Source organism: Peromyscus maniculatus, chromosome 18 (genome assembly GCF_049852395.1).
Source record: "Peromyscus maniculatus bairdii isolate BWxNUB_F1_BW_parent chromosome 18, HU_Pman_BW_mat_3.1, whole genome shotgun sequence".
NCBI lineage: Eukaryota > Metazoa > Chordata > Mammalia > Rodentia > Cricetidae > Peromyscus > Peromyscus maniculatus.
Window position 1 is genome coordinate 17,596,859 of NC_134869.1, and position 23,192 is coordinate 17,620,050.

The window sequence follows — 23,192 nt, forward strand, 5'->3', positions numbered from 1 at the left end:
ACACACACACACACACAATCTTTCTCCAATTGAAAAATTAATGTTCTCTGCTCTTAGCTTTCAAAATTAAAAGAAAAATAAATAAACAAATGCCAACCTAAGTGTCCAAATATGTACACTTAAAATCAATTAAAATAGCTCATCATAGTTCCACATCTGTAATCCTAGCCCCAGGGTCAGGAATTTAAAGTCTTCTTTAATGATACAGTGAGCTCATGAGTTTGAATCCAGGCGAGGATATTTGAGACCTGTCTCAAAAACAAAACAAAACAAAAAAAACCAAAACCCCAAATTCCACTTAGGTAGCCATTTTCCTCAAACTTATTAAGAGGTCATAATATCAAACTATCAAAAACCATGAAGTCATCTCAAATTATATCTAGCACCAAAGTGTGGAGAACTAATTAGAATGGAATTTGCAAAGTATCAAAAAGTGTCAAAAAGAAAAGCAAAAGGAAAATCGTCACCATCATCATATTATTATTGTTATAAGAAAAAGTGGGAGCAAACATAACTTTCTATCACTCTAAAAATTATTTTCTTTCAGCCCTGGATTGATGAGCACTTCTTTTAAAAGCCAAGGACCAGAATACCACCACCCGAAGACATCTGTTCCTCTCATCCTTCAGTGAGTGCAGATGGAGACTCCTACATGGTCTAGGGAAGAGGAATCGGTCATGCTCGTTAGCCTGGGCAGATTTAGGTTTCAAATAATAAGCTAAATTGAGAACTACCAAGAGACCAACTCTTGCTAAAGCTGCACTGTAGCCTGAAGAGGGACATGCCAATTTCAGATTAATTAAAAAGGTTATTAAATTGTTCAGATGGCATGTTAATGAGCAATCTGCAGGGGGATCAGTCAACAGCCATGCCTCCCAACGTAATTACAGGACCCTTATTGAGAAGGATCTTGGAGAGCAGGAAGAGAACTAAAGGAGCATCCATCTTGAATATAATTCAGCATGGTCAACCTAGGACAAAATCCATTGCTAGCTACAGTGGTAACGTAAACTCTTTCAGAAGAAAGCTGCCACCGATTCCAGCCAGCTTGACACTGAACTGTCATAATTAGTTAGAAACACAATAGATAATATCCCTTTACAATATATTTGGGGTATGGGAAGCATATTTATCAACTCTTCATATTTTTCCTGTGCCTAATAATAAAATCAGAATCCTCATCTTTACATGAAAGTGTTGACTGAGCTAACCACAGTGGGGTCCTTGTAACCCCAATATTGGAGAGATGGATGGAGGAGAGTGTAAGAGTTGGAAGTCACTTTTCACTATCCATCAATTCTGAGGCCAATCTGGGATACATGAGATAGTGAACCCCTTGGGGGCTATCCAATGACCATCAAACTGACCTACAGCTATAACTCTGTTTGGGGCCTTTTATGTAAATTGCACATAGTTCCACAGACTTGAGTTTATATAAACAACTAAGGCTTATTTATTAAATTGTTAGTGGTTCCTGTCTAGGCAACTCCTAGAATATATGGGGGATGTGAATTACTATTCTTCTAAGGAGTCTGGCACACAGTGTGCTTGGCAGAGGTGAACATTTCCACGACACAGGAGAGCTGGCAGATATCTGCTGATGCCACATAGTGCAGGAAGGGTGGTTTCTGTTCATTGTATCAGACATTTCCTTGAGACCGTCAAGGCATGAATAGTTGTCATTTTTCAATTTAAACTTACTATTAGTTTATTTTTGCCATTATCAAGGTAGTCTGTTGTGAGCCATGTGAATAATTCTATAGCATTCTTTCCGTATACCAAGACACCATTATCTCTGGGTTCTTTTCATTAAACAGTAGAAGTAGATGAAACACAACAACTGTGGGAGCTTTATATTTTCTAATTATGCACAATAAAAAATGGTTTGAATCATTAGTTTACACCCAGGAATATTGTATAGGAGTTAAACTACAGCTTCAAACCTGCAAAAATTATCTTTACAACTAATGCATGAGGAAAAAAGTTTGAAGCTAAAACTTTTTATACTGTCCTTAAAGGTATAACTCTAAAATAGATGAATGGACTGGATGAATAAAGCCTTATTATTGGCTAGCACTGTGCTATTCACTTTTTCAACCTTTGTTACTTGAATATACTGCCCCAAACCAGAGTTACTGGATTTAATAAGTAACTAGTCGAATGTGAATTTCACACAGACAATAATGATGTCTTTAGTTTAGTATGCCTGGATATTGTATGAGATCTGCTTATGCTGAAAAATTATCTATTTGAAATTCAAATTAAATTGGGTGTCCTGAATTTTGTCTGGCAACTTCATCCCCAAAACTTTTATATTTTTACCTAGAAAAGCAAAACAATTTAGAAAAGTAGAGTTTTTCTTAAGTACCAAGTCAGATTGTTTCATGACGGTTATCTGAATTACTTTGAAATGTAGTTGGATCAAAGGAAAACATTCCACATTACTGATTAGTGATGTTGGCCATGGATAAGGCTTAAGGACTTGCTGAGCTAGGGCCTGCTATCTTGTCTCTCCTCCTTAGTATCTAAACTACAACTTGGATTTTTAGGTCATGGGACAGAATAAAAAGCTCTGGCTTCAGACTTTTTATCCCATGCGTTAGGTCTGCAAGAGACTGACAAGTTGCCTTACACTAGACATTGGCAGCACTTGGAGGTGCTGGGAGTGTTCACTGGACCACACAATTCAGTTTTAGGGAAGAACTTTCCTAAGTGGGAGTGGGGAAGGGTTTGGTTAGCAGATCTGGATGTGACTTGAGCTTTCTTATACAGGATAAAGGAAAACATGGCTGTGCTAGAGAATACAATGGGAGATGAGTGATGGGGGAAAGGCAATAAGAAGGTAGATACTCACATCCTGTCATAGACTCTAATGGTGTCCCCAAAATCCATACGTTGGCATCTGAACCCCCATGGTGATAGCGTTAAGAGGTGGGCTTTTAGGGTGTTCTTGTGTAATTAGAATGGAGTCCTCATGAATTGGCATCCTTATAAAAAGTGTTGCCAGAGAACCAGTAGGTGAGAACTCAAAAGAAAACATTGTATATGAACAAAGAAGGGGGTCAGGCCAGACAATGAGTCTGTCAGCACCTTGACTGTGGACCTCTGAGTCTCCAGAACTGTAATAAATTTCCATTGCTTACAAGCCAGCTAGTGATGGTATGGTGTTAGAGCAGTTTAAACAGACTAATAGACATCTTGTGCGAACAAACACTGTATTTATTCCCTACCCCATTTCCTGTACCTTTAGCAAGATGACCGAATATAATTATGAATTTTCAAGAGCTAAAGAAAGAACCTGGGCATCATGAGTTGGACATGGCAGCCTATGTGGCATGGGGGAGGGAAAAGAAAGAGATACAGCTCACCTCTTCTGTCCGGTTGTCATGTTGTCTAACGGTTTCCTCCTGGGAACCTTCTTAACCCACAGAATGTAAAAGGGAAGTGAAACAACAGGGTATTTTAGGACAGGATGTTTATAAGGAGGTGAGACAACAGGATGTTCTAGAGAGGGAAGCTCACTAAGATGTGAAGCAAACAACCCAAAATCCCTTCAGGAAGTCCCTGAAACCGACCAGAATCACTAGGGCCCCTCCCTCCCCAAGAGTATAGAAGCTGTAAGAACTGCTGACAATCCTTCTCAGACATTGCAAAGAACACTCTCAGACAAGCCCAGCCACCCACTGAACTTCTTCAGCGGAACTGAGAGCAGCTATGTGCCTGGAAAGAGGTCCAGAGCAACTGAGACTCCTGGAAAGGACACTCTCCAACAGTTGAACTGCCTGCCGGCTGGAGAGTGTTTGCCAGGTTCCCAGTGTTTGTGAGCTGTCCTCCATACTGGGGTGGGCTCTGGTGAGGCCTCTGTCCTTGAGTCATTCCTGCTCCTGTAAGTAACCCCTCATTCACATTCTTGTGAATAACCCCAATCAAACTCATTGACTCACCAAGTTGGACTTTGGTATCTCTACTTTGGCATGTCATCAATTTCCTACATGGGGTGAGTAGGTGTGTGTGTGTGTGTGGTCACCCAAGAAAAATCTGTCAAACAGCAGGTGGGCACAGCGTCCTCCTCATTCCTCCTCCTCATGGCAATATAGAAGGGCTGTGAGTGTTCACAGAAATACAGAACTGCAGTTCTAGGGAAGAGATTTCCTAAGTGGGGGTGGAGAGGTTTGGTTAGTTGCTAGTTACCTTTGTATGATGTCATTGTTTCCTTCCATCACACACTTCGGCATTTCCAGGAAGCTAAAGTTTTTGCATAATTGGCCTAGTGTTAAATTGTTAATAGGTCATTGTAAATTCCCTCAAGGCATCAGGCAAATATCAAATTGGCTAATTAGCAACAAAATATTTCAAATATTGTTAACATTCATAGCGGGTTGTCACAAGGGCAAGTTCTGAATTTCCCAGCACACACATTCAGATTCAAATGCTGTCTTCCTGTGCTTAAAAAAATAAATATTTACAAGCCACTAAATATATTTTAAATGTTCTAGTTTTACTGAAGCCCTTAGATGCTGTTACCTATTCACGTTCCTGATGAGTATTTACCAAAAGAAGCAACAACAGTCTCTTCCCCTACAACAGCTGTGGTTGAAACCCACATGAGGTTTCCTTTAAAACAGCTTTCTACTCACCAATGAAGATGGCGGCCTGAGCTAGCCCTTATCTCTGACTTCTGGCAAGATCATCTTTTGTGTGTGTCTGTTCAGTTCAACTCAATGATGATTTATGATCCAGACACTGTGCTTGGTGGTGATTAATACACAGCATCTGTACTCTGCATTCAACATCTAAATAATGAAATATCGTTCATGTGACAGAGGCAGAGGACCATGGGAAGAGCCATTGATTCTATCCAGGCTGGCTGGAAGATCAGGGGAAATGTCACAGAGGTAGCATTATAAAACACTTGAAAGCGGTACATCAGGAAGTCACACATTCAGGTAAAGTTTAACTAGTACTAGGTGGCCAGGAATGTTATGTGTAAGAAATCTCAAACTAGAGGATAGTGATAAGCAATTCATTCTGCTAATTTTCTCAATAACAAAAAAAAAAAAATCAGGAGGACTTAGGAGAGTTAAGGATAGTTCAAACAAAGAGCAAAGGGATACCACATAGTAGTCCCTGGGATGGCTGACAACTCATGACCATCTAGTATGAAAAGGCACCACTCTGTACAATCAGCCCTTGTGTCTAGAGACAAGCAGAGGTCTTCAAAGTGTGCCTGGGAAAGGTGAGTGGCACGTTATGATTGGTGTCTGGGAGGAAATAGCAATTCTGTCTTCTCAGACCCAACCCAGTATTTCTGAATACAATACCTTTGTTCCTGGTTTCATTCTCACTACCTCAAACACAAATGCTCAATAGCGTATGTGAACCATCATTTGCTGATGTCTGCTTGCTGGGTATCAGGAGTATCCTCTCACAGATGTTTTCATTAATCTGAGTGGGTGAAGAGAGCTTGAACTAGATGTTCATAGGAAACTGCAAACATTCAAGTACCCATTGTCTGCTGATAATTTTGTCCTTTGCCATGGTTTTAATTACATTTACAATACAAGAAACCTATGGTTTACAGCCCAAGCAATCTTACAATGTGTAACAGGCCCACAGGGTCGAGGAAATTGGCTCAGACCAGTAGCCAAGGCATGCACATAACGTACTCCTTAAGAGCCAACCTGGAGTCTGCCTGAGGGCCTAGCAACAGGAGCTGTCAGAGTTCCTAGTCAATGTCAGAGTTTCTGATCTTGCAGAATCTACCTGAAAGCCTAGCAACAGTCACCATCAGATTTCCTGATCATGCCGAGTCTGCCTGAGGACCTAGCAACAGTTGCTATCAGGGTTCCTGATCATTCCCAGCCAATAAGGGATGACCACACAGACTGGGTGCTGGGAGGAGGGTATATAAGGCCTTCCCTGTAACTGAATAAATGAGTTCATTATTTGTCTTCAACGGACTCCCAGTGTCTCTGCCATCCCGGGATTGCCATTAGGATCCAAGCAACAACGATGAGATCGCCACTTAGAAACTCTGGTTTCCAAAGCACTGTCGCTGTATATCATAACTGAATGATGAAAAAAAAAAAACCTAAATTCTGATAACTAATGATAGCTTGCATTATTTGGGCTTCGTGGGAAAAGTTTTGGAGATCTGTCAGATAGCCCTGGAAGACTTAGAAATTAGAAACAGATACTTTAGTACCTACGTTTTACCTTCTCTCCTTCTCTTTTTCTTTCTGTAAATAGACAGATACAAAAAGATAAGCGACCTAAATCATGTTGGAGTATTGCCAGTGATGCACACACTTGACATGACATGGCATGACAGGACATGGATATGTAAAATATGTTCTACTACAATACTCATCCTGTGGAACAAAGTAGCACCTTTTGGATGACACAGGCTGGTGAGAATATGTTTAATAAAGTAGATCAGTGGAATACTTTGGGTCAACAGCAAACTGCTAATTACCACCTCCTTTAGTTGCTACTCTTTGCTTTGTAGAACCAATAATGTGGAATCCAAATGTAAGGATACTGTAAATAGACCAATCAAAGAAGTTTCTTGACATTTATTTATTTTTATTTTATACATATGCATATGTGTGTAAGGATATATATATCACATGTGTAGTAGTCCACTAAAGCTAGAAGAGGTTATTGGATGCCCTGGAACTGAAGTTACAAGTGGTTGTGAACCTGATGTGGGTTCTGGGAACTGAACCCAGGTCCTCTGAAAGAGTGCTTACCCTCTGAGCTATATCTCTAAGCCCTTAATCAAATTTTTTAAAAGTGCTTGTCTTAGTTACTTTTTTTATTGCTACAAGAAACACCATGACAAAGGCAACTTATAAAAGAACGTGTTTAATTGGGCTTAGAGTTTCAGAGTCCATGATGGCAGAGCAAAAGAATAGTAGCAGAACTTCCTGGAGCAGCAGATGGGAGCTTGCATCTTGATTCACAAGTAAGAGGGAGAGGGAGAGGGAGAGGGAGAGGGAGAGGGAGAGGGAGAGGGAGAGGGAGAGGGAGAGGGAGAGAGAGAGAGAGAGAACACACACCCTGGGAATGTGGGAATGGCACAAGTCTTTTGAAACCTCAAAGTACACCCCAGTGACACACCTCTTCCAACAAAGCCACACCTCCTAATCCTTTCTAAATAGTTCTACCAACTAGGTGCCAAGTAATAAACTATATGGGCCTATGGAGGCCTTTCTCATTCAAACCATCACAGCATTACAAGTTCGTTCTAAAGATTCTCTTTCCTGGGTTAGTTTATCTTTCATAGGACTACTCTTCTAAAAGACTCTGTTTCTAAAAAGTTTATAAAGTTTTCAGAGTATAAGAATATCAAGTAATGGAGGAGCATAGAAAAGAGAATGAGTTGAGATGCAAGTCATCTGTTCAAGTTCCTGTTACTGGAACCAACGAGGTAGTCTTTACATCATCTGCTCATTGAGAAGCCATTTGGGAAAGCAAAGAATTGTTGATATCCCAGGCAAGACACGTCCTTAATTTGAGTAATTTTCCCTTCCAAACTTTTTTCTTCAGATATTTACAAGAATATCAAGGAAACCACTGCTTGGCATATCTAACCATTGGCATAAATACTGCAGGGAAAAGACGTGAATTTAAAACATGATTATCGAAAATGTCAAAGTAATTTATGACAAGAAGAGGCATGGTGACTCACAAACCAAAAATGTAATTCCTGAAAAATTGTTGGCCTCACTGAAGATTTATTAACAGAATGGTATCTGCAAGAGTCCTCACTAAAGACAATAACATACATGCACAGACTCCCGTAGTCCTCCCCACCTCCAAACACACCACACACATGTACACACCCATACCTCCCCCCACACATACACCCCTCACACACTATCATATATACTCACACAATACATCTCTACCTCCACCCCAACAAACTCCAGACCTACACACACCCATAATTACACACTCACATGTCACATATACAGTCACACACGCACAAACACACACAGGTATCTATAGCAACCCCCCCCCACACACACACACACATACACACACTGAGTTCCATCATCAAAGAAATTTGGGTAATACTTGGTTCTAGATTGGCCCATAGCCATCTTGGTGGTTCGGTAATTAACTCTTGAACTTTTTACATCTTAACACAAGGACCCAAAACTTACTTGATTGTGGCTTTTTCTATAACATGTATTTGATTTCTGTCTGCTTTATTTTCTGAAAACCCACTCAAGAGGCTGGCAAGATGGCTCAGTGGTTAAGAACACACATTGTATTAACAGAAAACCCTAGTTTGGTTCCCATCACCCATACTGGGCAGCTCACAACTGAGTGTGACCCAGCTCCAGGCACTCAGATGTTCTTTCTGGCCTCCATGGGCACCTGAACTCACATGCACTCTCCCACACAGACACACACATAATTAAGAATAAAATAAAGTTTAGAGAAAGAAAGTGTCCTAAGCATTACAGAACTTGTATTCTTGGGTGTACCTTTAAAAGCATTGCTCCAGTCTGCATGCAATCACATACACTGGAAAAAAGCAGAAAGGTTTCTTTTGAGTCCCCATTTTAATAGATAAAGTGCCAAAAGCTTTTAGAGGCTGTCGGGCCTTGGAGTTATTTATTAATGAGAAAATATCCCAGGAATCAAACATTTAAAGTCAAGAAACAGAATTTTTAGTGTAGCCAACAGATCCAGGGGCCGAAGTGAGCCCTTGGCTGCCCCATTGGCAGACATTTCGAAAGGAGATGAAAGGCTGCCAGGGGCAGGAACAAACACATCATTTGTTTCATCATTTTGGTCTGGAGGGCTGAGGAGACAACTCCGTGGGTAAGCATGCTTAGCGTATGAGCACAGGGACCTGATTTCAGATCTCCAGCACATACATGAAAAGCTGGCTATGGATGTGCATGCTCCTGGCCCATGTTTTGTAAGGGGGGTGGAGACAGGAGGATTTCTGTGACTTGCTGGCCAGCCACTCCAAGTGAATAAGGCAGGGAGTGACAGAGCAGGACATCTGGCTAGCCTCTCTGCACATACATGCATGGGTGTGTGTACCTGCACTCACAACATTTATACACACACACACACACACACACACACACACACACACACACACACACACACCACAGTTCTTCCTCATAAATATTGCTCCAATACATTGTTTTTACTCTTATCAATAGAACTCCCAAATCCATTCTCTCCCAGCCCTTCTTAATATTAAGCACATAATACACATACCTCAATTTCCCTAAATACCACCTTTGTCCTCTACTGAAGAATAAAGATTATCTGTTGTCCAATAAGGTACTATTTTCTTCAGTATCCAACACCCTTCAAAAGCAACATCCCACCCACTTTGTTTTCATTGCCCTCCATGCACTTCCGGGAAGCGAGCTTCTTTCTGAGTTCCAGGTACTTTGTGTCTCCTTTTATTTTCTCCTTGTACCTTCTCCCTCACTTCTTAACAAACATCGTGCTTCTCTGAAGCTCAACTTCCCCGAGAAAGCTTTTAGTAATTTCAGCAAACATTGATCTTTCTTTTCTCTGTGCCAGCATCGAGGGTGTTATTAAATGCATTTAGCCCTTGATTATGTAACTTCATTTTATTCTCTGTTACAGGGCTGTGCACTGTGTTCCTGTTTCACAACCCCTCACTTCTAAATATAAACCTCTTCAGCAAACAAATCTTGCCATAATATTAATTTGTGATCTACACCACATTAATCAGGTACTGGGAACATAAGACACATTTCAGCCATTGTCTGGAAGGAAAATCAATTGGCAACTAAATAGATAACATGCAACTATTTTCCTTGGGAGTATTTGATTTGAATATATTTTAAGATATTTTCTATTACTAACAGCATGATTCCAACTCCCTATCATTTTATTTATCAGACCTTTCATCATTTTAGGCTATTGTCTCCAATAAACCCAATGTTTTCCATAAGAAGGGATGGAAGTGAAAAAATAAGCATGAATTTTAGGATTAATATCTTCACAACCCAAGAGTGTGTGGATAGATGCCAAAGTGACCTCCCAGCATCCCTGCCACTTAGAATTCATGCCTCTGTGCATTTCTCTTCTGCTAGAGGACTAGCAGGATCTGCTGTTTCCTTCAATCCAGTAGCCCAACAGAAATGGAATTCTATCAACAAACTGGAAGATCTTTTCCCCCAGTCTGGCCTTGAGATGAGACCCGGCTCTGATGGACACTGTGATGGTTGTCCTTGGCAGGGTCCTGAGGCAGGTGACGTAGCTAGGCCACATATCCAGATTTCTGGATGACAGATGGCAGATTGCCTTAAGGCAAAGTAACTTGGTATGACAGAAGAGTAAAAACTTTGCAGTTCTTTCAAAGGCTGATATGTGAAGATTTACGTACATGAAAATATAACACAAGAGTCAAGGACTGTGTGGACTCTTGAGGGTAAAGACTTTGATGAAACTAAGATTGCCTTAAGTGACACCTGGCAGGGATCTGAAAATACACACATTAGCATTTGAAATTACATTAGGACTTTGGCCAAAGCATCCAAAATTTAAACTTTTAGATAGGCAGGGATTTGGGCACTTTTAAAGAGTAGATATCAAATATCTCTGTCACAGGTCCCCTATCTTAAAAGTCATTAGCAGTCCATGTAACACTAAGGTAAGCATCTCATGGCTGAGTGTGACAATTGATTGATACACATGAACTACGGAACATCTACTAGCTTGTACTTAATGAGAGGGCTGGAGGGAACGATTGATAGCCTATTAAGTAGAAAATTGCCAGTGAGACGGAGGAACTGACTTTTTCTTTTCTTTTTCTAATGGGTTTAGAGCTGACATCACTACTTGGTTCTTTGTCTTGTTTCATTTCTGCCCGGCAGCTGGAAGAGCCCTTGGACATTTTGAATTTCTTAAGAATTTGTGATTTATTTGGTGAAACCAGTGCCACCAAGGTGAGGTCATTTAGGGGTGCACAGATGGATTTATTTATCTATTTATTTTTTGCTCTCCAACAATTTAAAGAATAAAAAGTCAGGAAAAGCAAGTTCTCCACATTCAGCCAATTTTTTGAAAGCACACACACACACACACAAACACACACACACACACACACACACACACAGAGAGAGAGAGAGAGAGAGAGAGAGAGAGAGAGAGAGAGAGAGAGAGAGAGAGAGAAGTAAGAGAAGTACAAAAAGATACCCTCCAAAGGACTCAAAGATGGTATCCTAGTTTGTCTTTCAGAGCCAAAACTTTTATGCTGAGAGATGAGGTGAGGTCTTTGGCTGGTTTGGGTTACTTCAGGGGATTGGATAATCTAAACAAAGGAAGGGAATCTGATTGGTCCTGCTGTAAGACCCCCAACTCCCATCCAAAGAGATTTGAAAGCCGTTGTCCCATGATGCAGTTCCCTCAGGTAGAAAAGGCCTTCCAACTGTGTCTTGGGGAAGCAGAAGCAGGAAGTCTACCATCTTAAATGTTTATGCGGAAAGCATTTTACTCTACCTAGATGGTAGGATTTTTTTGTTTGTTTGTTTGTTTTTTTCTGTTCATCTGTCTGCCAAGGATCTGTCTAATTCCTAGTCCCTCAAAACAACAGCTCCTAGACGTCTGGATTTCAAGAACCAGGGACCTAACTTTTAAAAACAAAGGTAATGAAATGAATAAACAGACAGTATATGCTACCACATACAGCAAACTTCATTTTACCAAGTGAGGAGATTATACCAGAACTGGTGTGGGCTAGAGTCATTTCACACAGCATCTCAGATCCAAAGGCATAATCTTAAAAAAGGGAAATCATGTGTGTTTTCTGTCTTCTTCTGCTGTCCTCACAGATCATCACAATATCTAGAAGGCATGACACAAAGGAATGACCAGATACAAGTGACAAGAAATCTTTGACACAGGATGCCTGCATGTTGTAGGATATTCCTTTACATTGCATGAAAATATGTCACTATGACTGGTTTAGTAAAAAGCTAAATGGCCAATAGCTAGGTAGGATTTTCAGGGCAGAGACAATTCTAGGAAGAAGGTAGAGATGCCAGCCAGATACAGAGGAAGCAGCATGGGCATTACAAAGTAAAGGTAATCAAACCACAAAAGAGAATGTACATTAAAATAAATGGGTTAATTTAAGTTATAAGAGCTAGTTAGAAACAAGCCTAAGCTATGACTGAGCTTCCGTAATGTATAAGACATCTCCATGTGGTGATTTGGGAGCTGGTAGGAGGGGCAGAAAAATCCACCTGTATCTGAGCTATCTGAACAAGTTCTATCTTGTTGAGGAAATTCAAGGTGAATTTTTTTTCTTACTAAAATCAGATATGTTAAGTAACCACAGCTGAACTGTGGATTCTCTCAGCCCAGAGTTCAAACACACTTCCAGACCTTGCCAAATATAATGACTGTCAAGTTAAGCCATTCAAATCAAATTGTCTCCCACTACCTTGGACTCAGTTGTATCTTCTTCCAGAAGTCCATGCTACTGGAAGCAGCAGTGGCATTCCACAACTATAGACAGCCACCATCTTGGATAAAAAGCTTGGAGACTGAGTAAATAGCCAATCTGTGGAAGTTTACATATCCAAACCATGACAGTCAGGGGACTGTGAGCATCACCTCCACTTTTCACTTCACTCTCAAATCCAAACAAAGAAAAAGTAAAAATAAAAGCTAAGTCCTTGCAAGATCTCCAAGTCCCCAAAGACTGACAATAGACCTGGCGAACTTTCACTGGATAGGTTCTCAGCATTTGCAATAACCATGAATGCGAACACCGTTTGGACACCAATGTTTCTATTACTTAGAAATGCCCAATAGAGCTTAACTGGAAAAAGCTCAGGCAGCCCACGGATTGAGTTCCCCTCTATTTCTTTGGAGGCGACCTCTCATGATGCCTACAGGCTTTTTCATAAACTTCAGGAACCTTAACTGAAGGAGGCATGCCGTGTTCTGCTGTAGAAAAGAGCAGTCTCCAAGACAAATGTCAGGGCTAGAATTAAGCTGATTGGTACACATTAAAATGCTGCATAATAGTGTATTTGTCGCCGTGGTCTCTCCTGCAGTTGGCTCATAAGGGGTAATGATGGCTTACTGACGAGGAGCAGGGACTCAAGCGCTTGATAACATTGTTCAGTTGATGGTTTCAAGTGGCCCCACTGTTGCCAGCATTTGGCTGGAAACAGCAGCCATTCACTCAGGCAGGCAGGGCGCTGCAAACAGACCCACAGCCATGCACAACAATGTCCATTTTGAAAGACTTAAATAAAGCAATTCTCAGCCGTAATTTCCATTGTCATTTTCCTCACACTGTTTCGATAATGTGGCCAGGAGCGGGGCTGTAAACTAATATTACATTCAAGAGCCTCCCAACAACAAACACCAGGTTGTATTTTCTAGGGAGAGGATTACCAAGCTTCCTCCAGAGGCAGGCACACCATGGCACACACAGCCACCTGCCTGATTAAGGCAGTCCTTTCCAGGAAAAAGAACATTGCCACAGAAATAATGAATTAATTTGGCATTTCCTCCTGTCTCGCTCAGCACGCAGTGTGCTCCCCTAAGCATGAAAACGGCACATCTTCACAGAAATGGTTCTAAAATGATGTGCCCACTCATAGGAAAGATCAATTTGAATAGATTCAAACCCTAAGAGGGCAATTCAAGACAAAAAGTTTTCCACCAACGTCAAGACAGATGGTCTAACTCGTTTGCAAGTCCAGCAGAGACCATTATCTTTGTCTGTATTTCAGTTTCTAAATCCTCTCTCTCTCTCTCTCTCTCTCTCTCTCTCTCTCTCTCTCTCTCTCTCTCTCTCTCTCTCTCTCTCACACACACACACACACACACATTTATTTGTAACTTTCTCTACATTAAGAGTGCTTGCAGCATCAGCCCAAAGACTGCTGCTGCTGAGGTAAGGACCAGTGTTCTCTAGTACTGGGAACAGAAAAACAAACGAAAGTATCCAGTGTGATTTTTGTCTGAGACACTGTATTTGTTTGCTGATAGAAAAGGAGATGGAATGGAGTTGAGAACAGAGAAAAGTTGAATAAAATGCCAGGTGCTGTGGGCTCTGAGTTTAAGACACAGATTTGAGAGGTGAAGAGCAGACTCCGCGCTACACAACCAAAATGGAATCAGAGTTTGAAGATGGACTTGGTAGGTTGAGGATCAGGCACTGTGTACTGAAGCACAGCAGTGCTAACTGCAGACAGCTGAGGAGAGGGTGGAACACGGGATGATGATGTCAGAGTGCTCGGGCAGAAGACTGGAAAAAACAGACTACACAGATGTAGTCTCTCCTCCTCCTCCTCCTCATCTTCCTCCTTCTCCTCTTCCTCCACTTCCTACTCACCATCATCCTTTTTCCTTCCTCCTTCCCCTTCCTTCCTCTGCGTCCTCCTGTTCCTCCTTCTCTGCCTCCTCCCTTCTTCTCCTCCACCTCGTTCCCTCTCTCTCCTCCCCTTTCTTCTCCTCCTCCTTACCTTCCTCCTCCCCTTTTCTTCCTCTTCTTCTTCCTCCTGTTCTTTTCCTCCACTGCCTCCTGTTTCTTGCTCTTATCATTCATCTCTTTTCTTTTTCTTCCCCTCTGCCTTCTACCTCCTCTTATTACTTCTTCCTTGTCCTCCTCCTCATTCCTCTCCCATTCTTAGACAGAGTTTTACCACTGAATATCCCAGGCTGGTTTTGTCTACTGTCCACCACAGAACCTTTAATGTTAGGAAAGCTAACAATTCAATAAAACCATAATCCAACACCCTGCATTTTTCAAACCAATAACCGTTGATTCCACAGATGCAGCTCTTAATCCTGTTAACAGTCACCTCCTCATAGGCACCAGGGTTCCATCTATCCTGGGTATCAGGAAGCATGGCTCCTTAACATGGTCAGTAAGAGCCCATTACAACAAACCAAGGGGGTAAAGTATTGTTTCCCTAGAGTGACTGCCCATGAGAATCATCTGGTCAGATTTGTAAAACTCTCCATTTTGAGTCTCTTTCCCAGACAAACTCATCAGTTAAGAAATACTCTTAGAAAGGAGAGAATAGAAATGTAGTTATTAAGGCCATCATCGGTAATCCCAGAAAAGCAAGAAGCAGATTCAAGACTGCAAAAACATTCTACCATTGAGATAAACAGAGCTTTAGGCTCTACCACCCAACATTCTGTGTGTGTGTGTGTGTGTGTGTGTGTGTGTGTGTGTGTGTGTGTGTGTGTATGCTAGCATGTTCCCCAAACCATGTTGTTTTTATTTCAAGGACAAAATGATGGGTTCTTCAATTTTATGAAAAGACCAGCAGAAATTGATCCACCAGTAATGATTTTAACCCCGCCCCCCAGAGTTATTGTTGTAGACTTGAACATTCTCTCTCAATGAGAATTAAACTACTCACATGTAGGGGTTGCTCTGACCCAACAGGCTTCTCCCTTTTCTTCTGAGGGACTCATGAAAGAATGACTTAATACTCAACTCATTATCCTCTACAGCCATACTCAAGAACTCTATTAACTCTGAGTAGAAAGTCATTCCCCAAATTCACTGCTTGACTTTTTTTAATATTAACTGTAACCATAAAGGCTGACTGAGTTCTTTGTTAATCCAATCATGCAAAACAATACCACACATAAAATTTTCTATGTTGTTACATATTTGTTACACAATATTGGTAAATTATTGTATCTCAATTCTTCATTAGGACAATTTTTTAAAGCTAATACCTGAGCTATAACTCAACAACTCTATAAAGATTTTCAGCACTATTCCCTCTGAGGACAATCCCTATCTCTTAATCCTTATGATTCTCTTGAATTATTTCAGTATTTGTGTCTGTTACCCTTGTTTTTAAAAACAACAGCACCAGACCAGTTTCAATTGCTCCCCAGTGCCTGCTGAGGGATGTTCAAGCTCCACCGGCTGTTTTGAAAAATATTTCATGATCATATTTCAACCTGCCTTCTTCATCAGTGAGATAACTAGATTATTGTCCCCAGAATGTGGCAGATAAGGTCCCACTCAGATGGATTTTCTCTCTTCTCTACACTATACTGAAGTGTATGTACTTCTTGGAGTACACAAAATTGTACATGACTGCCCTGAGCTGTAACTTTGCAGTGAGTCATACTTCCTCTCAATCTTGCCTTTATGTATTTTTCTTCCCATCAATCTGAGTTCTGAGGATGTAAGACTCTACCATTTGTAATGCAGGCTTTGGGAATTTATACTCTCAAGGAAGGCAGATGTCATGCAAAAAACCCTAACTACTGTGAGACTCCCCAGACTACTAGGGAGTCCAAACAGACAAATGGAAAAACCCACAAGGAGCATAACAAATCTTTTGCCAGAATGCAACAAATGATGCCAGCCAGCACCAACCGACAGCTACATACAGAAAGCCATTTTGGAAATCCCAGCTGATCCTGTGTCTTAGATGAAATCAGATGAGGAAGAAGCATAGGAAATTAAGCAAACATAAATCCTAATGTTTGGGGTTAACTTTCAGTAGTTGGTTACATGTGATACAAAGCAAAGTCAGCTCCTCAATGGGGGAAAAAAAGAGTCAGACTCCCAAAGGTGTTAATCATAGATGGTATATTAAGTGTTTTATATGAGGTCTCAGTAACACATTTAAAATTGTACCTCCCACAAAGGAAGAACTCAGGAAGTGTTAGCAATTATTACTGTGAGGCTACAAGGGTACTGTTGGAGTTCCAAGAATTGTTTCTAGATGGTAATCTGTCAGCATAATTGAAAGAAAAGCCAAAAATACGGAACAAAGACTCATGTCAAAATTCCAGGATGAATAGGAACACATAACTTTGATTGAGAAAATTAAAAACTTGGGTAGCCAAAATTCATACCTTATTGCATCTTGTGTTTCACTGAACTGACCATCTTGGATTAAAAGGCTGCTGTTGGTTGGAAGGATGGAAGGAAGAAGGGTGGAGCAGAAATAAACTGGCCTCCATACTATCAGGAAGGCAGCCTACTAAAACATCAGAGATGGGGAGCATAGTGTAGATTCAAAACAGCCATCAGAGGGGAACAGAGCAAGCTTCCCTTCAAAGAGAAGTGAAATATGGCCAAGTAGCATGGAAGCCCAACTGTAGTTAGAGGATTTACAATGAAATGTAGGTCACCGATGACAGGCATCTGGACAGAGTGCTTCCTTGAGTTGCTGAAGGGGAGATGTTGGGCAGAAGTCTGTTGGGCATATATCAGGGCTGTGGTCCAAAGTAGTTGGGAAGTGGGTTCACAGCCACCCAAATGTATGAGGTTTCTCATGACTGTGATGAAATATCTGACCAAAGCAACTTAGGAAAGGAAGCATTTACTCTGGCTCTTGATTTAATTCTATTGTCAGTCAATGTGAGGAAACAATGAGAAGAGGAGCATGAGGCAAGGGGGTGCATCATGCTCACAGTCAGGAAGCAAAGAGATGCATCCTGGTCCTCTACTCACTTTCTCCATTCTATTCAGTCTAAGTTTGGAAGATACCACACACATTTGGGATGGGTCTTCCACCTCAAACAAACCTTTTTGGAAATGCTCTCACAGACAAGATACCCATAGGTTTGTCTCCTAGGTGATTCTAAATCACATTAGGTTGCCAATCAAGATTAATCATCACACCATATCATAGCAGAGTCCTTCTTTATCCAAGGACTTCCCAATACTTGTCAACTTTGGACTCTAGCCAAATTACTAGCCATTCTGTGTCTTGATCTCCTCATCTATAAGAATCACTACTTGGAAGATTATATGAAAATCACACAAGTGAAGTCCTTGGCATGATCTTAGTACTTCTCCATAAATCAATAATAGCACTGTCTCTTTCCTCTGTACACTCAAGTTCCAATCTTGAGAATTCCCATCTTATCAGTTTTCCAACTCTACCCAATTATACACACCTGAGGGTTGCTCTGTTGAAATAGAAACACACATCCATGTAGAAATCTCTCAGGGATGTCATCCATGGATGGCTACTGCAAATTTGTCAAATTTTCTGTCCTACTCTGTGCTTTCATTCACTGGTCTCAGATACATCAGGCATTTCAAAGTTAAATTATAGTACTAAGTTCTCTAGCCAGCCAATGTATTCCTTCCTGTTGAGGATAAAGTGAACACACACACACACACACACACACACACACACACACACACACACACACACACGGAGAGAAAGAGGAGAGAGAGAGAGAGAGAGAGAGAGAGAGAGAGAGAGAGAGAGAGAGAGAGAGAGAGAGAATGATATAAGGAAATTAAGTAGTGGAAAAGTAAGTTGTAATGTTAGTTTTCTGTCAACTATTGGGTTAAATATCATGAATGTTTATGTTGTATTTTGGAAATATTAACATTACAGTTGGTGAACTTTGAGTAAAGTAGACTGGCCATGCCATGAGTTCATAAGCCTCTCCAAATCAGTTGAATGATAGAACAAATACTACAGAATTGTCTCTTCTGGGTTCTCCAGCCTGCTGGTCCAACTCATAGAGATTAGGTTTGCTGATAACCCATAACTGCATACAATGACTTCTTTAAATCAATTTATCTCTCCTCTCTCTTCCTTGCTTCCCTATACACAAAACCTATTGTTTCTCTCTCTCCAGAGAACTCCAACGGATACATGAATTATGTCTGACTTTATGATAGCCTTACTCAAGGGCCTGAGATGACTGATACTAATGTAATGAATACCTATAAGGTAGTAAGGGATAGCATGTCCTTTACCCCGAATTCTTTTCTTGACTGTGACACTTCATACGCACATGTTCCTTAGAGAGAATCTTGACAATTAAAAAAGACATTAAATCAAATAGAATGCCCTTTGAATCTGTAGAGTATCATTCTCCAGACTGTCATTTTGCCTACCAGAGCACAGACCACTTCACCTGTACAAACAGCCTCAGGTTATAATCCCAGCTACAGTTTGCCCCAGGCTTCATGAGCATGAAAACATTTGCCATCTCCATGAGTATTACTTCTGCATCCCCCATATCTGAGGACTGTTGGGTTCCATGATTCCTAGCATTTCCTCTCCTGTATTCCAGGTAGTAAATCTCCCTGTATCATTTGTCAGAGAAGCTGTCATTCAAATTCAAGGAATATCTGCCTGGAAGACAAACTCAATGAATGCCATGCTGTGGGCGGGAGCACTTCCGGTCTAATGCCATGCTGTGGGCGGGAGCACTTCCGGTCTAATGCCATACTGTGGGCTGGAGCACTTCCAGTCTATTCATGTCCCAACTCAGAGAATAATGACTTTCTACCTACTTCTTAAATGATAATTTCTGGACCACTGGAACATCTTTAAAAAAAAAAATCAGTGAAGATAGAACTTACTATTCATCTCATTCTGATTTCACACCTTGCCTTGGCTTAATGACAGAGTTCTTTCTCACTGTATTGGCTTATTATTTTTCACTTTTTTTTGTCTTTCCTTGCCTATCCACTGCTGTTATTCTCCTTGAAGTTTCGCTCAGAAGTTTGCTCTTACTCTCTTTGCCCTCTCAGGCCTCCTTTCTTTGGTCTATAGAACACAGTCCATTGTTTTTTTGTCTTGTTTTGTTTTGCTTTGTTTTACATCAGCCTTTGCCCACTGTAGCTTTGATTACATGGCTGTTGTGAAACCGTCACCTCTCTGAACTTATCTTCCTCCTCACCCACATCTATATTACCTTCCCCACCTCTAAAACAACAGTGTTTATTTGCTGGCTTTATTCAAAGCCTCTTTCCTCCGTGGTGGGGAAATGTAGAAAAATTCAGCTCAGTGGCTGATGCTGGTGTTTCGTTCCCATTTTTGACATTTGGTATTAGCTGTAGGAGATGAGTCCCAAGTCCCCGGCAGCAGGAAGGCTTGTAGGATCTCCCTGTCTTGCTCCAATGGCTCCCTTCAGTTGGTTCCCAGGCACAGGTAGTTTTATGACAATGTCTTCCTGGAGGACTGGCAGGAGGGTTACATAAGATTAGCATATTATAAACTATAAAAGGGATGCTATGCAGGGTCCTTTCCAGTTGTTCAGGTGAGTTGCAGCCCAGAGACTTCCTGGGGATTAAAAATTAAATGAAAAACTCTGCCTCTGCCGTAACAAGTAAATAAAGAAACTAAACAGCACACAATTACCAAACTTAGTCTCAATTGTGCCTGCTTTCTTTCTGTCACCTAGAAACTAATTAGTAAGACATAATCACACACTTCCTGCCCAGTAAACATACAAGTCCCAGAGGAACAAATGATTCGTATCATGAATCACTGGCCACCGCTTACTGGTAATTATCATATAAATGAGGTGCTTCAAGTTGACCTCTGATTCCCTAGTCCTTCTCGGAGACAGCGAAGATACACCAGTTATGCAAGAACTGGATAAAATTTAAATTAGTTTTCTAGCATTAGCCTCCTGGACAGTCTTTGAGGAATGGGGGGGAAAAGGCTATAACAACAAAAACAAACCTATCAAAACAGACGAAAATATTGCTATATAACGGTGTGTTCAGAAATAACTCCTCCAAATGGAAAATTCAGGAACAAATTATAACAATACTCCAGACACAGCCATTTGCTTTGTCTGTGTGGAAGTGTTCCATTCAAGCTCTTCTTGGGGAGTTATGTTAGTCAAAAGAAGTTCCCCAGCTCTGAGTGGAGGAGTTTGAGTTCTGTCAGCCACCCTCTTGATCTCATCCATGGACACTTCATCTGTGAAAATGAGAAGTGAGTCTGGGTGATTCTAGGGTTCCATCTTGTCCTAAGATTTCTTGATTTTTTTTTAAATCTTAAAGACACACATATGGTAACATTGCCTACACATCACTTAAAACAGTCATTCTCAGCATGTTGGAATTAGCTGAGGAACTGTAAAAGATGCTGAGTCTGGGGCTCCATCCCTAGAGAGTCTGAATTAATTAGTCTGGGTGTAGCTTGGACATCAAGGGCTTAAAAACCTCCCTGGGTGATTCCCATGCAGCCCAGATCAAGAAGAGCTTGTTAATTATGATACACTTTTGGCTGAGGGTAGTTCCTCTTCTTTCTCTTCATCACTAGCAGGGGCTAAATTACCTCTCGGAGGATGCCTTCTCATTAGAACGGGCAGATTCCAACCTGATCTGCATGAGTGTGGAAATGCTAATCTGTCACAGAGACCACAGGAGTGACATTATAATGGACCCTTTCTTTCTTCATTTCTCTTTCTCTGTCTTCCAGACCTCCAAAACCTACATCTCAAACAGTGGAAGAACACTGAAGGCCTCTGAATGTATTTTCCAAAGCAGAAGTATTCACAGTACTGATCATTCAGTGAAAGCAAAATGAGGACAAAGAGCCTACCATATTATTTTTCAAATACTTAAAACAAATATTTATCCAGTGAAGAGACAAACTATCCAATTGCTAAACTCTTTCTAAAGGCTTGTGCTCTCATTGCTCTCATATTCCATCACACACACACAACACACACACACACACACACACACACACACACACACACTGCTACCCCTTACCATCTCTGTACCAACTCTGCTTATACCCATATGACAATTTTCATGGGCCATGTCTTTTTATTTCCCTCCATTATAATATAAACATTATGTATCATTGGAGACCCTCGACTGCATAAATGCTGCCACATATAGAAATTCTTGATGATAATAATATTTGGATGCATGAACCAATGGAATTATAGTTCCTTCTATGGGAATTTGACATACAATAAAAAGAAATACCAAGAAATGGTAAAATTAGGGAAACCATACCTTAAAAAGCTGACTTTGTAGGTGTGCAAAGCCACCTGACATTTGGTTTTTCAGTCCCTAGTGAGAGCCTCTAGCAAGCTACAGGAGGGTCCCCAAATCAATGAAAAGATGAAAGCAAAAATTTTTATCACACAGCTGCTACACCAGAGGAGCCTGAGCTTACAGCGTTTGCCAGCCTAGTCCTTGATTTCAGTGACCACTATGTGAGGGACAGGCAGGGCTAGAAACAGAAGCAGAGAACAATATTCTATCAGCCAGCGTTCTGAGTCAATCAGAATAATTCATGTGTTTTCTCTTTCAAGGGGAAAATGTGGGATGGGGTGTGACTGAAGCCTGAAGTCAGCCATGAACATGGGTAAAAAGGGAAACGGCAAACATTCTAGGTTTTCCACCCATCAGCTCCAGTACAATAGCAGCATGTATTTCTTCACTCTGTTCCTAGGCAAATGATCACGGAGGATTTTGACCAGATGTCTTCAAGCTTGCGCCTGATTACTGAACAAGTCAGGTTGTCTTTGGCGCTTTGTTCCAAGTCCTTGCTGGTGACTTCAGAATGGGAGATGATAAAATACTTAACAGTGGGTAAGATTGCCGGGCTGTCCGGCCCCCCACTCTACTGCTTCTTTACACGCCTATTTAGCGCAAAATAGTTGTCATCCTGACTAATCATATCTGAAAATTACCGAGTGAGTCATCAACCTTGATTATGGGAACATCAAGGGGGCTCATCTTCATGCTGCTTTGTGTGGGCTGTGCCCTACGTCCCCCCACCCATCTTCCTAAATCTAGAATGAATTAGATGGAAATATTGAAAGCTAACTACAGAGTTTGAAAGAAGTACAACTCTTTGTAAAGACTGGAAAAATAGGTCAGTGTTCTTCCTAACAAAACCGAATTGTTGGTCTGAGAACTCCTGGCCAAGGATTGAGGGGGAAGAGAAAGCCCTGTTCAGGGAAATGAGGTGATCCTGTTACCTCCATTATGATCTTGTTGAACTCACCAGGGTTTTTCAGGAACCTGAACAGTGATTTTTCTTAGAGTGGTACTTAATTAGTCCTCTCCAAAACCCTTTGTAAGGGTAATTACATGTAATTTCAGATGTAGGAACAAGAGCTACCAGGCTAGAAATGACTAGCCCACCAACACATTTGCTTCTTTTGTGACCATGGAGGGAGAATGAAGAACCAAGTAAAAATTCCAATAAATCACCAAAACAGCAGCCACATGCTTCCTTCCAGAACTTTATACATAAGCAACTTGCTCTTACGTCCAAAGTCCTAGCTGGGCAGTGGTGGTGCATGCACCTTTAATCCCAGTACTCGGGAGGCAGAAGCAGGCAGATCTCTGTGAATTCAAGGGCAGCATGGTCTACAGAGTGAGTTCAAGGACAGCCAGGGCTACACAAAGAAACCTCTTTTGAATAACGGGAGGAGGA